Here is an 11665-nt window from a genome sequence, read left to right as displayed (position 1 = left end):
TCAACAAATTAATTGAAGAGTTTTGTGTTCTTTTGGGGCTGTTACGGCCACGCCCCTTTTCCCCACTAATTGCTGTCATAAATTTGAACTCTAGTTCGAAATGAACATTTGTACGATGACTGCGGCAGTTGGATTAATAGCTTAATGGGGTGTATTAGACGAGTAACAAATTTTGCTAAGGATTGTGCAGCCGAGAAATTTTATTCAAATTATGGAACTTAAATTATATATAGACTAATAGATTAAATAGAGACAGATATACAAGACTAGTCTCAATAAATTTGTTAATGCGATTAATATTGTAGATATGATACAGATATACATATCTATATATATATATGTGTATATACATTTTCATAAAGCAACTCAATTTATGATAATATTTATATTTATATCGGTCATAATTACTGTATTGACAAGACTCTGTAAATATAAAGATGTTAAAAATGAAATGCGAGCATTCTTTATATTTCAAGAAAATTCTTCATCTGTTAGAATCAATAATTGTAAGAGAATTTCTTGATATTGATCTTTATAACTCGAGCTAAGAACTTTTCACTTTCCTTGCAACTTAGTTTTAGAGGGTATCAGATCATTAAAGAGCATTCGGAAATCGTTTAGCTCCTGTTTTATTTCATGTTGTCTCAGCTTTTGGCTTTCCCATGCACTCTCATTGCTGTTGTTGTTTTTGTGCGCTTTTAATCACAACGAAAAAACGCCGACAAAGTTTGCCGTGCTTTGTTTTTGCTTTCTGTTGCATATGAAAACGGCGCTTCCGCAAGGCCGGAGACAAGGTCTAGAGCTGTGTGCTGTATCTATATGTACACAAGTATATATACAGATATATATATACACGTTGGTCTCCATCTGGAACTTGATTAAGTAGTTTCCGCGTGTTTTTATTTGCACAATAAAGGCATAAAATTGTTGCTGCTGTTGTTTCTCGTTTATTAAAGCCCGGCAAAAAGTGCTGAAGCAAAAAGTGTGAAGTGGAGTCTTTTTGCAAAGATGCCTGGCAGACAGCATACAGGACTCAGCTCCAACGAAATGCCAGACATGCTGTTTGCCATTTAAGCCGCTATTTTTATGGCTTTTGTCGGACTGATGGCGTTATGACTCTATTGTGACACGGCGCCGACGTGCCACAGTTAAAAGTCCATTTATATTTCGGCACACTAGCAAGAAAAATAGCAAGTCAGACTCGTCTAGTCGGGAGTGCGCGATTGAGAGATACCCTGCACATGGCACGGTATACCGCGTACCCTGAAATTATTATCAAGTCTGAACCGATTTGAGTATCATATCGAGAAAAGTTAAAATTGTCTTCATTGCTTGTCTTCCAGATTGATTCTGGATTAAATTATATCGTGAAATTTCAGTATGAGTGCTCTGCTTGGGCACATCCATCTAGGAGACATCTTGAACTGTGCTCCGAATCAGTGCTGAAGGCATTTTAAGTGCATATATATATATATATAATTATATATACTACTCTAAAGCTTTTCATTGATTTAATGGAATGGAATGTTATAGATTTTTAAATATGTCTTATTAGTATTTCGGGTAATTTATGATGATATGTGAGGGCTCTGGTGTAACATTTTAAGAGTCTGGCTCTTATAAGATTCGATTCATACACACTCACAGATAGGTGATAGGGCAGATGGACAGCCCGCCATTGATCCTCATCTCTTTCTTTTGCTTAAAGAATTATATCGAATTTATCTTCGAAAGAATTTGAATTAAAAAATTTGTATTATCAATCTTAAAACAATTTGTTTTTAAAAACTGATACTATAATTAAATACCTATAAAATAAATTTAAATAAAATTTGAATTAAAATATTTGTATCATCAATTCTAAAACAATTTGTTTTTAAAAAACTAATATTAAAATTAAATACCTATAAAATAAATTAAAATAAAGTTTGAATTAAAATATTTGTATTATTTCTTTTTAAAACTAATTCTATAATTAAATACCTATAAAATAGTTTAAAATAAATAATAAAACTAAGACTTGTTTCCATAATAAACGGAACTGACTCAGTAAAATGCAATCATATCATTTCCAATACCTAATGCTTCGATATCTGTCCGCGTAATGCTTCCCTCAAAGAGGAGACCAGAGGGTCATCTGTGTATATATTTGTAACGTATTTGTATAGGTATATATATAACATATATATTACTGCCATATGGCGCCTTCAGACGCAGCCCATTAAAAATGATTACAAAATGCCGCTGCACAGTTCCCGGTGAGTGTCTCGAGCAACAAGAATGTTTTGCTGTGCTGCTTCGCAGCTCGCCCCGTAATTTCACTTTTCGCCGCATATGCTGCCCGTAACCTTCCTTCTGACTTCTTTTTTGTTTAGCAACAACAAAAAGTTGTTCTCTTTTTGGCAAAACAAACAACATAAATATGGATTTCTCATTAAAATGCCAAAGTTATGCCAAAAAGGAGCTCAGCCTCAGCTGCCGGCACGTCGTGATTGCCGGGCCCGGTTATTGAAATCAGCGCAGGCGCTCTTGCTTTGTCTCTCTCTCCTTCTCTTTCTCTATTTTGTTCGCTCCCTCAATGTCAATGTCGTGGCATTGCTCTCTCAGGCTATGCGTGCTCTCTTTTTGGGTTGCTGCTGCTGCTGCTGGCAAGTCACGTGCTGCCATTGACGGAATTTCATTGCCTGTTTGCCGGCTTAGTTCCCTCCTTTCTATCCCTCTCTCACGCTTTGTTCGCGCTTAACACTCCGGCACGACAATGTGCGGCATTTGTCATGAAACGGATTTCCGGTACTTCGAGCGTCGCAGCTTCGCTGTCTTTGTGAGTCGTGTAGGGTGTGTGGTAGGGGCTGTCGAGGGGTGCTCTCTTTATACCCTGTACCCATTGAAAATTTATTTTAAGTACGGTTATGTTACTGACATACATAATTACATATGCTCATGCTCCCTTAGAGACGGATATTTAAACTTGTGTAGAGTTCAATTTAATAATTAATAATTTCATATTCTGCTAAATACTCATTGAATTTATACAGAAAAAAGAGTTATACTTATATCTTAATTATCTATTTTAATATGATCTATAATTTTTTTATTAACACATTTAGAACATTGCAACAAAGATTAGTTTATTATTATTATATTATTAATTTGTTTATGCGAACAAGTATGAATAGAGAACATCTGGAATGCTACGGTAGGTTGAACCTAGCTTACAGGGTATTGCCAAGTCGACTTAGCTGAATTAGAAAGCTCCTATTTCTTATCGTGCTTCTCTGGGCTTGACACTCTTGACTTTGGTGGCATGTGCTCGGCTCGGCTTGGCCCTTCTGCCTACAACAACTTGTTCAATCTTTTATGACAAAGTCTCGCATAAGAAACAAAAAAAAAAGAAAACGAAAAAAATAAATTTGGTGTTGTTTCTGCCCTGCCGCAAAAGTGGCTATTTAGCATTTTAGAGTAGGCGACCCTTGGACCGCTCAGGCCAACTCGAATCTTGTGCTCTTTATTCATGTTGGCAGCCATTTTACTTGATGCATGAATTTTTCATTAATTTCATTAGATTGTTCAAGCGTTGGGAATTTTAATCAACGCTCTCGCCCGGGTCCCCAGCATCGCATCGAATAATAAATATGCAACGAAATTTGACAATGATAATAGTTAATGAGATGGCCCAACATGGGGTGGCAGGAAAACTATCTCAAGCTGTCTTCGGGCTAAATTGGTTTGCTGCCTAAATGGTTGACAGTGCGACACTTTGGCGGCAGTTTGAAAGCGTTTTCAGTTAATAGACTGGCAAATGGGGAGGATAATCGAGCTTATATGTCTAGGATAGTTAAACTGCTTATGGGGCAGCCTATTTGGGGCTGCTTTTCCGTAATAACTAATGGATTAATGGCGTCTTAAGGAGCCTGAAATAATGTGTTTGGGCAAGTTTAGCTACGAATCGTCGTTATTTAAGTAATTGTTTATTGTAATTTGTAACCATAAAGGAGTTACCATCATTTCCATGATTAATATAATATGATTTTAGTATTTTTGATAAATTTTAATTAATTTATTTATTTAATTTAAAATTCGCTCATTCTAAACTGTTCATCCCTTTACATTATAAGAAACAGCTGCATTTCTTTTCTTCCTTATGCTTAGCTGGCATCTGCATAGGTTATTCAGCTGAGAAGTATGCTGCAATTCTTGTTCGATTTCTATAGCCTTTTGACTGTAATTCACAATTAGTTTATGCTTTTGTTACATGGAAACCTTGTTGGTTGGCCATTAAAAGTTATCTTTGCGCAGAGGCGATATCGTAACCAATGAAGTCCTACTGAGGTGCGATTATTGCTAGTTGAAAACTTTAACCAATACCCCGCCATGGGGACGTGAAATACCGTCCACTACGGCAATTTTTGGAAGCCCGAGAGGGCGCATTTGATAATAAATTTAATAGAAGAAGGGTTTATATTTTTACTGTAACTTAATTATAATTTAAGTTGTGAAATATAATGTAGCAAACATCGTAATACTACTCAAGACCTGGTAATACTCGATTAAGTAAAGCGATGTGTGGATCGTATGCAGCGAATAAAATAGGGTTGTTTATATCCTGAACCCATTATGAAAACTATTTATATTCGACAAGCGCTGAAGCGCTTAGCCTTCGATTTACTTTAATATATATATATCTATATAAAAAATTTTAATTGTTTATAATATAAAATAATTTTTTTAAAAAAATACTATAAAGTATATAATTTAAAAATTTCTTTTTAAAAAAATTGATATTTACAAAAATTTTTAATAATTTTTAAATTTATAAAATAATAAATAATTTTTTAAAAAATATTAAAAAAGAAAACTGATCAATATCCAAAACTATTTTTTTTTTTAAATTTTAGTCTGTGAAACGCATTGATGTCGATTTTCAGAACCTTTAAGAGCTTAGAGGACTAGAGACTAGAATTTTTTTGTAGGTCCCTATGTATATCACATGCATATCAGACTTGTTGTAAAAAGTCAATAGCTGTTCCCTAAACTGCTAACAAGTATTCAAATCGAATGTTTTGTATCATGTGCTAAAAATTTCATAGAAACTAATGCAGTTTTCGTTTCCCAGATGATCTTGTTCAACTACTATCGACGCCGGTGTTTTCTTATATTTTTGTGTTTGTAAAAAGTTGAATTGGCAGAGTTTGTTAAGGTAATACGATTATGGGGCCTGATATCTGGCTTTCTTCTTTTTTGTATTTTTGCTAGCTACAAACTATGGAAGATATTTAAAAACGCAGATCGGATGGGGTTCAACGTGTATCCCAGTCGAGCACTCGCGACTAGAGTTTTCTTGTTAAAAACTGTACTTTTTAGTCCTCAGTATGCAATTCGTCCGTCATTTTTTATTTGCTTAGTGAATTTGATTTCCTCTTCAATGACTTTAATTAGCAAATGAGTCATTTCCTTCCCGTCAGTTTGCATCATTACTATCTGAATCTGACAGCTGAAGATGATGTGCTAACTTCTGCTATGATTTCTAAATCTGTTTGATGCAGTTCAGTTCTCAGAAGTAAGGCCCTGGATGATATTAGGACTGGAAGGCAACACTTGCTCGATGACAATGTGTTTATATCAAGCAATCGTAACCTAAATAGAGTTGAAATTCCAGAATTTCGATTAGCTGGAAGACAATAAATTTACCTTGAAAAGCATAACATGATCTTGGATGTTCTTTTGCCTGAACAACTGTACAAATGGAACTTAAGGTGCGGGTCTTATGAAATCGGTTATGAGATCTGAGCAGCATCTCAAAGCATTCGAACTCGAAATTCTGAATAAATAAATATGATAGAAGGGGACAGACTATACAAGATAAAATAATAATAATAACAATAATTTATAAACTTAATTTTAAATTCAAATATACATTCTTAAAAGCAAGATTATAAAAATAATATTGAAATAATTAAAATTATAAACACAAAATCGGAATGAATGATAAGCAGACTCTGAAGTTGTGAAATTTGTTTGTAAATGTGACAGATTGAATACAATGCTTACAATTCTCAACTAGTTTCAGCTGCAGTCACATAGAGTACTAAATACTTACCCTATAGAGTTATCGCTTCTCGGCCTTATGGCTAAGATCAAAGTGTAGTATCTGTTCTTATCAGCTTAACATCTGATAGTTTCTCCATTGGAGGACAACAAATGTTAAACTGATTTTTGGAATCAGACGGAGTGCTAGGGGCTTGCTTCACCTCTGTCACGGGTTAGCCCGGTATTGCAGTACCATCGGGACTTCAGCCCAATTTTATAATACATTTAATAAAGTAGTGGTTGGGTGCTCTAGGAGCCATAATATAAATATATTTTTATAAATATATTTATAATATATATTTTATAAATATTGGCCAATGTAAATATCCTCCAGAGTACCTCTTCTGGACTCGACTTTAATTTTAATTTTATGTGTGTTAAGTTTGAGAACAGTTCCCATGCTGTGTTGGCGTCATAATAACAGTGGATGGATGGGGGGGCTTCCTCTTATCGAGCATTAGACAAATTAAACATAATGTTAACTCCTTTTCGCATCGGGTCGTAATGACTGCAACAACAAGCACCCGGCGGGGCGCACTTAAGCCCAATTACAATAACGCAGAACATGGCAGAGACATTGAAAACGTTAGAGCGAAGCGTTGGCAAACCCTGGCCCCACTCCCGACTCGTTTCGGCTCGGCAACCTGACCGAAAATTACGGCCGCAATTTATGTTTATGTGACTCGAAAGTTTTGCGGCTGTCGGATTTTTATAGTTCAAGTTCGACGTTTGAGGCTACAGAAAAGAAAAAAGCAAACAAAAATAAAGTTTGGCTTGCATGGATATTTACGTACTGCTAGTTTGGCTGGGAAGAACTTGGGCCTTTTTATGGGCTTAAATCTGGAAGCGGAGAGAAAACAAGGAAAGCGACAAAATGAAACGACACGCACAGCATTGACTGACTTGGCAATACCCTGCATTTAACTGTATTGGCTTTGCTACCTGTACCTAGATTGTGATTGGATATTTGCTATATGCAGTTATAAGCCTTAATTAGTGAGGATACGAGTATATACAACTTTAATTCTGGACTTAATTACTACTAATTCTATATTTTATTTATATTTTATCTAAATATAAATTTTTCATTATTATTTAATGCATAATTACTTTGAAATTTGATGATTTTGAACGTAGAATATTATTTTAACCGTTGCCCAAATTTACTTTGTCGTTTGCTTTGCTGCCTGCTAACGCAACAACCTTTTGCTATCTCAATGATTACAGGGTATTTAAAGGTAAAGCCATTGAGATTTGTCTTTATATTTGTCTGTCTGTGTCTATTTGGCAGGCAGGCTCAACGTTTCGGTCAAACTTGAGTGAGCTTTACGAACTAGCCAAATGTAATTCGAGCTGTGACCCCTGACCCCGACCCTCGGTCCAAGCCCCTAAGCGACGGCCAAGAGACATAATTCATTTTTTATGCCAAGGTCTAGTTTGCATGCGGGTCGTGTAGCGCGTGTCGCACTGATTTGCTTGTCTACGAATATCCTTGAGTATCCTGCGGGATTCGTTCATCTAATTTATGCGTTATTTATGCAACAATATTGATGAAGCCAAGAAGAGAAAGAATAAAGACAAAGCGCGCGGCGAAAACGATAAAAATAATTCAATTAAAATGAAAATAGATAAAAGAAAGACTTTGGATTTTAAGGCGAGACCCAAAGCAGAAGAGCTCTTCCACAAATATTTTCTACAAAGAAGTAACAGACTGAAAATAAAATGTATTCAATTTAAACATATAATTTGAGAAGAACTTTTTTTAATATCTTTACTTATTAAATATTTTCTACAGTTATTTTATAAATTACGAATGACAAAATAAATGTATAAAATTATAAATTATAAAATCTTGGGAATTTACGTACGCTAAATTTCTAACTTGAATATTTATGAGTCTACAGACTCATTCTCAGACTTCAAGTCTTAATATACGGTACGATATATTTAAATATTATTATACAGTGGACCAGTAATGTCTTCGTACAGCAATGTTTTTTTTATTTGGCAACGAATAAGGTATACAAGATGGGCAAAAATTAAAAATTTAAATTTACAGTTTTATTAACTAATATTTTAACAACAATTTCGAAAGAAAATAATATCAATATTTTGCTTAGCATAAAAGTTATAACTAAAAAACCACAAGAAAACGCGTTTTTGGCTTCAATAAAGTCTTCGTACACTTAACCTATATGCTTAAAAAATACTCTTACAAACTGCGAAAGATTAAAGTTTTTTGTATGTATTTTTACTTTCTTATATATGAAATATATATATACAGCAATTATTGGATATACATTCAAAATAATTTTAATTATTAATAATTAATTATATATATTTATTAAGTAAATATATTTTAATTAAATTAATAATTAAATTAATAATTTTTAATTAATATTAAATAATTTAATTTCAATTAATATATTTTCAAAATATATTTAATTTAAATAGGTAAAATGCTAAATGTTCTAGGTAAGAAAGGATTAATAATTTAGAGGCTTAACGAGAGTGTGGAGAAAACGACGAATTTAGTCAAAGTGAGAGAATTGGGAATTGGGAAAGAAGCCAAGTTCACAGGAACAATGTTTTAAATAGATGTTCAGATCAAAGTTAATTTACGAACAAGTTCCCAGACCAAACGGAGGAAATACAAGACACTTCGCGTCGGTCAAGACCCAGGCTATCTTTAAAATGAACAGAAACAGAACACAGAGTTCATGTGACTAGACGAACAAATTCTCCCATGAGGCAACAGGAGGAATAACAGCTCGCGTCAATGGAGACGTACCTAGTTTATTGGTGCAGGCAAAGAAGAATGACATAGGACAGCGTCTGCAAGAGCAAGCGATATGAACCAAAGATCGCAAGTTAGAGATGATCCAATTTGTAGGATCATTATGCAAGCAAGATAAAATTCGAGATGAATTACTTACTTTTTGGTAGTCAATATACACTGAGTTCATTGAATTTGGGAATCAGGGTATTTGTTTTTGTTAAAATCTATGTTAAAGACAGGAGCAGGCGTGGCAGACCTTATAAATATATATTCTTGATCAAGATGACAGCACATATAAGAGCTAAAGACTTGAAATCCTTTGTAGGTTCAGATAATAAATAACACAAGGTCTCTATAGATTTGTCCTTTACAAGAAAACTCCCATATACATAATTACGGGCATAGGAATTGTTAGGCAAATAGATTTTTTTGCAACACTCCAAATGTTTTACGCATGCAATTCGCGGCGTATAGTGAAGAAGTACGTGCTTGCGCGATGCGCTGCGTATCATTGACTGAAAAGATAATTAAAAATTTCCAATGTAGAAGAGATTAACAGTCTTCTAGTGACCCTAGGCAGTTTCCAGTTGTACCTGCAAAGTGTGCAACTATTCACAAAAGCCAGGTAGCAACACAACAAACTGGTGGTCGGTCCACTGGCCCACGAATGGCGCGCTGTAGTAGGACAATAGCTGCTTCGCGGATGTCTATTGTAGATTTTGTTATTTTACAGCCTGCTAAAATAATGAAGTACAATCGTAAATATAATACTCGGAGCATTAATTGTCATTTGGGAGACGTTCTCGATCGAGCAGACGACGTCCGTAAATGAAACTTCTAACACTTCAGGATACAAAGCTTTAAAACTTCATCGCCATTTATATATATATATTATAAATTACAACATATAAACTACTTTGATATGTATTTAAATATGGCCCGGCAACCTAAGCTGCTAGGCACTACAAAAAATTCTTTTAGACTCATTAGAGTGTTCCTCTCCACGGAAATCTTTAGTAAAAGGCGAAAGATTTATTCGACAAATGAAGAGAAACCAGAGTGATGTAGGACGTTCAAACATGCTGACTCTACTTCTTCTTTGCGTTAACAAGTTGTGAATTATAGAAAGAATATCATACCTGAGTAACCCATAAAGTAGGCAACGGAAATACGCAACACCTTTTGGTTTTTGTTTTTTTTTTTTTTTTTGTTTTTTATATTTTAAAAGTGTAGAACCTGTACAATCAAATTTAGTACATTAACAACACATGTATATATATGGAATTAAAGCCAAACCAGTCATAATATGAGGAATTAAAAGGAGACAGTTTACAGCATTCCCATCGTTCTGGCTAAGCCTTGCCGTTTAAGACGTCTTAGGGGTCTGGCAGGGATTAGACCTCTTGCAAGTAGGCTTCGGTGTCGAGGGAGCATCCATATGTTGAAAGGACGGGCTAGGTATATCTGAGGTATACAAGGAGTCAAAGGTTGATGAAGTACAGTTGTTTACAATTATCAACCGAAATCAAGTTGATGAACGATGTCTGAATTACATCAATGAAGATGAAGCCACGACTATTTTTGATGCAATTCAATTTAAAATAAGTCCCATTAGAGATGATGGAAGGAGACGGACTATGCAATATATTATATAATATATTAATGTATAATAGACTAGAAATATAAAAATAGGTTTATCAACTTAAGGTTTTTTTGATTATATTTATAAAAGTGTAGAACCTGTACAATCAAATTTTGTACCTTAACAACACATGTATATATATGGAATTAGAGCCAAACCAGTCACAATATGAGGAATTAAAGGAGACAGTTTACAGCATTCCCATCGTTCTGGCAAAGCCTTGCCGTTTAAGTCGTCTTAGGGGTCTGGCAGGAAGTAGGCTTCGGTGTCGTTGCAGTCTGTCCGTCTATCTGCTTGTGTGTCTTCCAATCTGCTCTTCGACAGTAAACAGCTTGAGGTCTCTGTGGAGTATTGAGCCGCGTATATACCAGGGAGAGTTGGTTATCTGTCGCAGTACTCGGTTCTGCAATACCTGAACCCGCTTGTAATTGGATTTGGCAGCAATTCCCCAGATTTGCACTCCATAGAGCCATATCGCTAAAAAATATTATAAAAATATATTTATATAATTTTAAAATAATTAAGATTATAATAAATTGAAGTCGTAACGATGCATCCAGGGGTTGGTTCAACATTCATCATTCAGCAGAGTGTGAACTTCAGAAATTCGTTTGTGTGGCTGACAGAATAAATGTGTTTGACTTGCTTTGATACATGTGCAATGTTTACAATTCTCAACTGGTTTTAGCTGTAACCCAATGGAGTAGACGATATTCATCCTGTTAAGTTATCGCTTCTCGGCCTTATGGCTAAGATCAAAGTGTAGTATCTGTTCTTATCAGCTTAACATCTGATAGTTCCTCCATTGGAGGACAACAAATGTTAAACTGATTTTTGGAATCAGACGGAGTGCTAGGGGCTTGCTCCACCTCTGTCACGGGTTGGCCCGGTATTGTAGTACCATCGGGACTTCAGCCCAATTTAATAATACATCAAGGTCTTAAAAGTTCTCTGTAAAGAAGTGTAGAAGCTGCCCTCGCTTTTGCTCAAAGTTGGCAGTCGAAATCGGTGGGCGATTTAGTTTGTTTTCTTCCGTATTTTGGGCGTGAAAGGCAATTTCAAGTCACAGCGACGTAATGCAAAAATGCAAGGAGCGCGGCGCAAACAGTCTGCTGTGACAGTGGCAAAGGAGAGATGCCAAGCCCTCTGACAGGGAC

General features: G+C 35.1%; 4 non-coding genes across 4 annotated transcripts; 3 read left to right on the top strand and 1 right to left on the bottom strand.

Annotated features, from left to right (window-relative positions):
* The first annotated feature begins 4284 nt into the window (after window positions 1-4284).
* On the top strand, window positions 4285-4424 carry LOC111597204. The gene has a single exon (XR_002751293.1). It is a non-coding gene; the product is annotated as a U4 spliceosomal RNA (small nuclear RNA).
* Window positions 4425-6108: 1684 nt separating this feature from the next.
* LOC111592677 lies at window positions 6109-6304 on the top strand. The gene has a single exon (XR_002750976.2). It is a non-coding gene; the product is annotated as a U2 spliceosomal RNA (small nuclear RNA).
* Window positions 6305-9809: 3505 nt separating this feature from the next.
* On the bottom strand, window positions 9810-9929 carry LOC111592678. The gene has a single exon (XR_002750977.2). It is a non-coding gene; the product is annotated as a U5 spliceosomal RNA (small nuclear RNA).
* Window positions 9930-11237: 1308 nt separating this feature from the next.
* On the top strand, window positions 11238-11433 carry LOC111592676. The gene has a single exon (XR_002750975.2). It is a non-coding gene; the product is annotated as a U2 spliceosomal RNA (small nuclear RNA).
* Window positions 11434-11665: the final 232 nt, after the last annotated feature.

The sequence above is a fragment of the Drosophila hydei genome, unplaced genomic scaffold (assembly GCF_003285905.1).
Source record: "Drosophila hydei strain 15085-1641.00,03,60 unplaced genomic scaffold, DhydRS2 tig00000149-arrow-pilon, whole genome shotgun sequence".
In the NCBI taxonomy this organism is placed as follows: Eukaryota; Metazoa; Arthropoda; class Insecta; order Diptera; family Drosophilidae; genus Drosophila; species Drosophila hydei.
The sequence above is the reverse complement of the archived record's forward strand: the minus strand, read 5'-3'. Positions and strand labels throughout refer to the sequence as shown.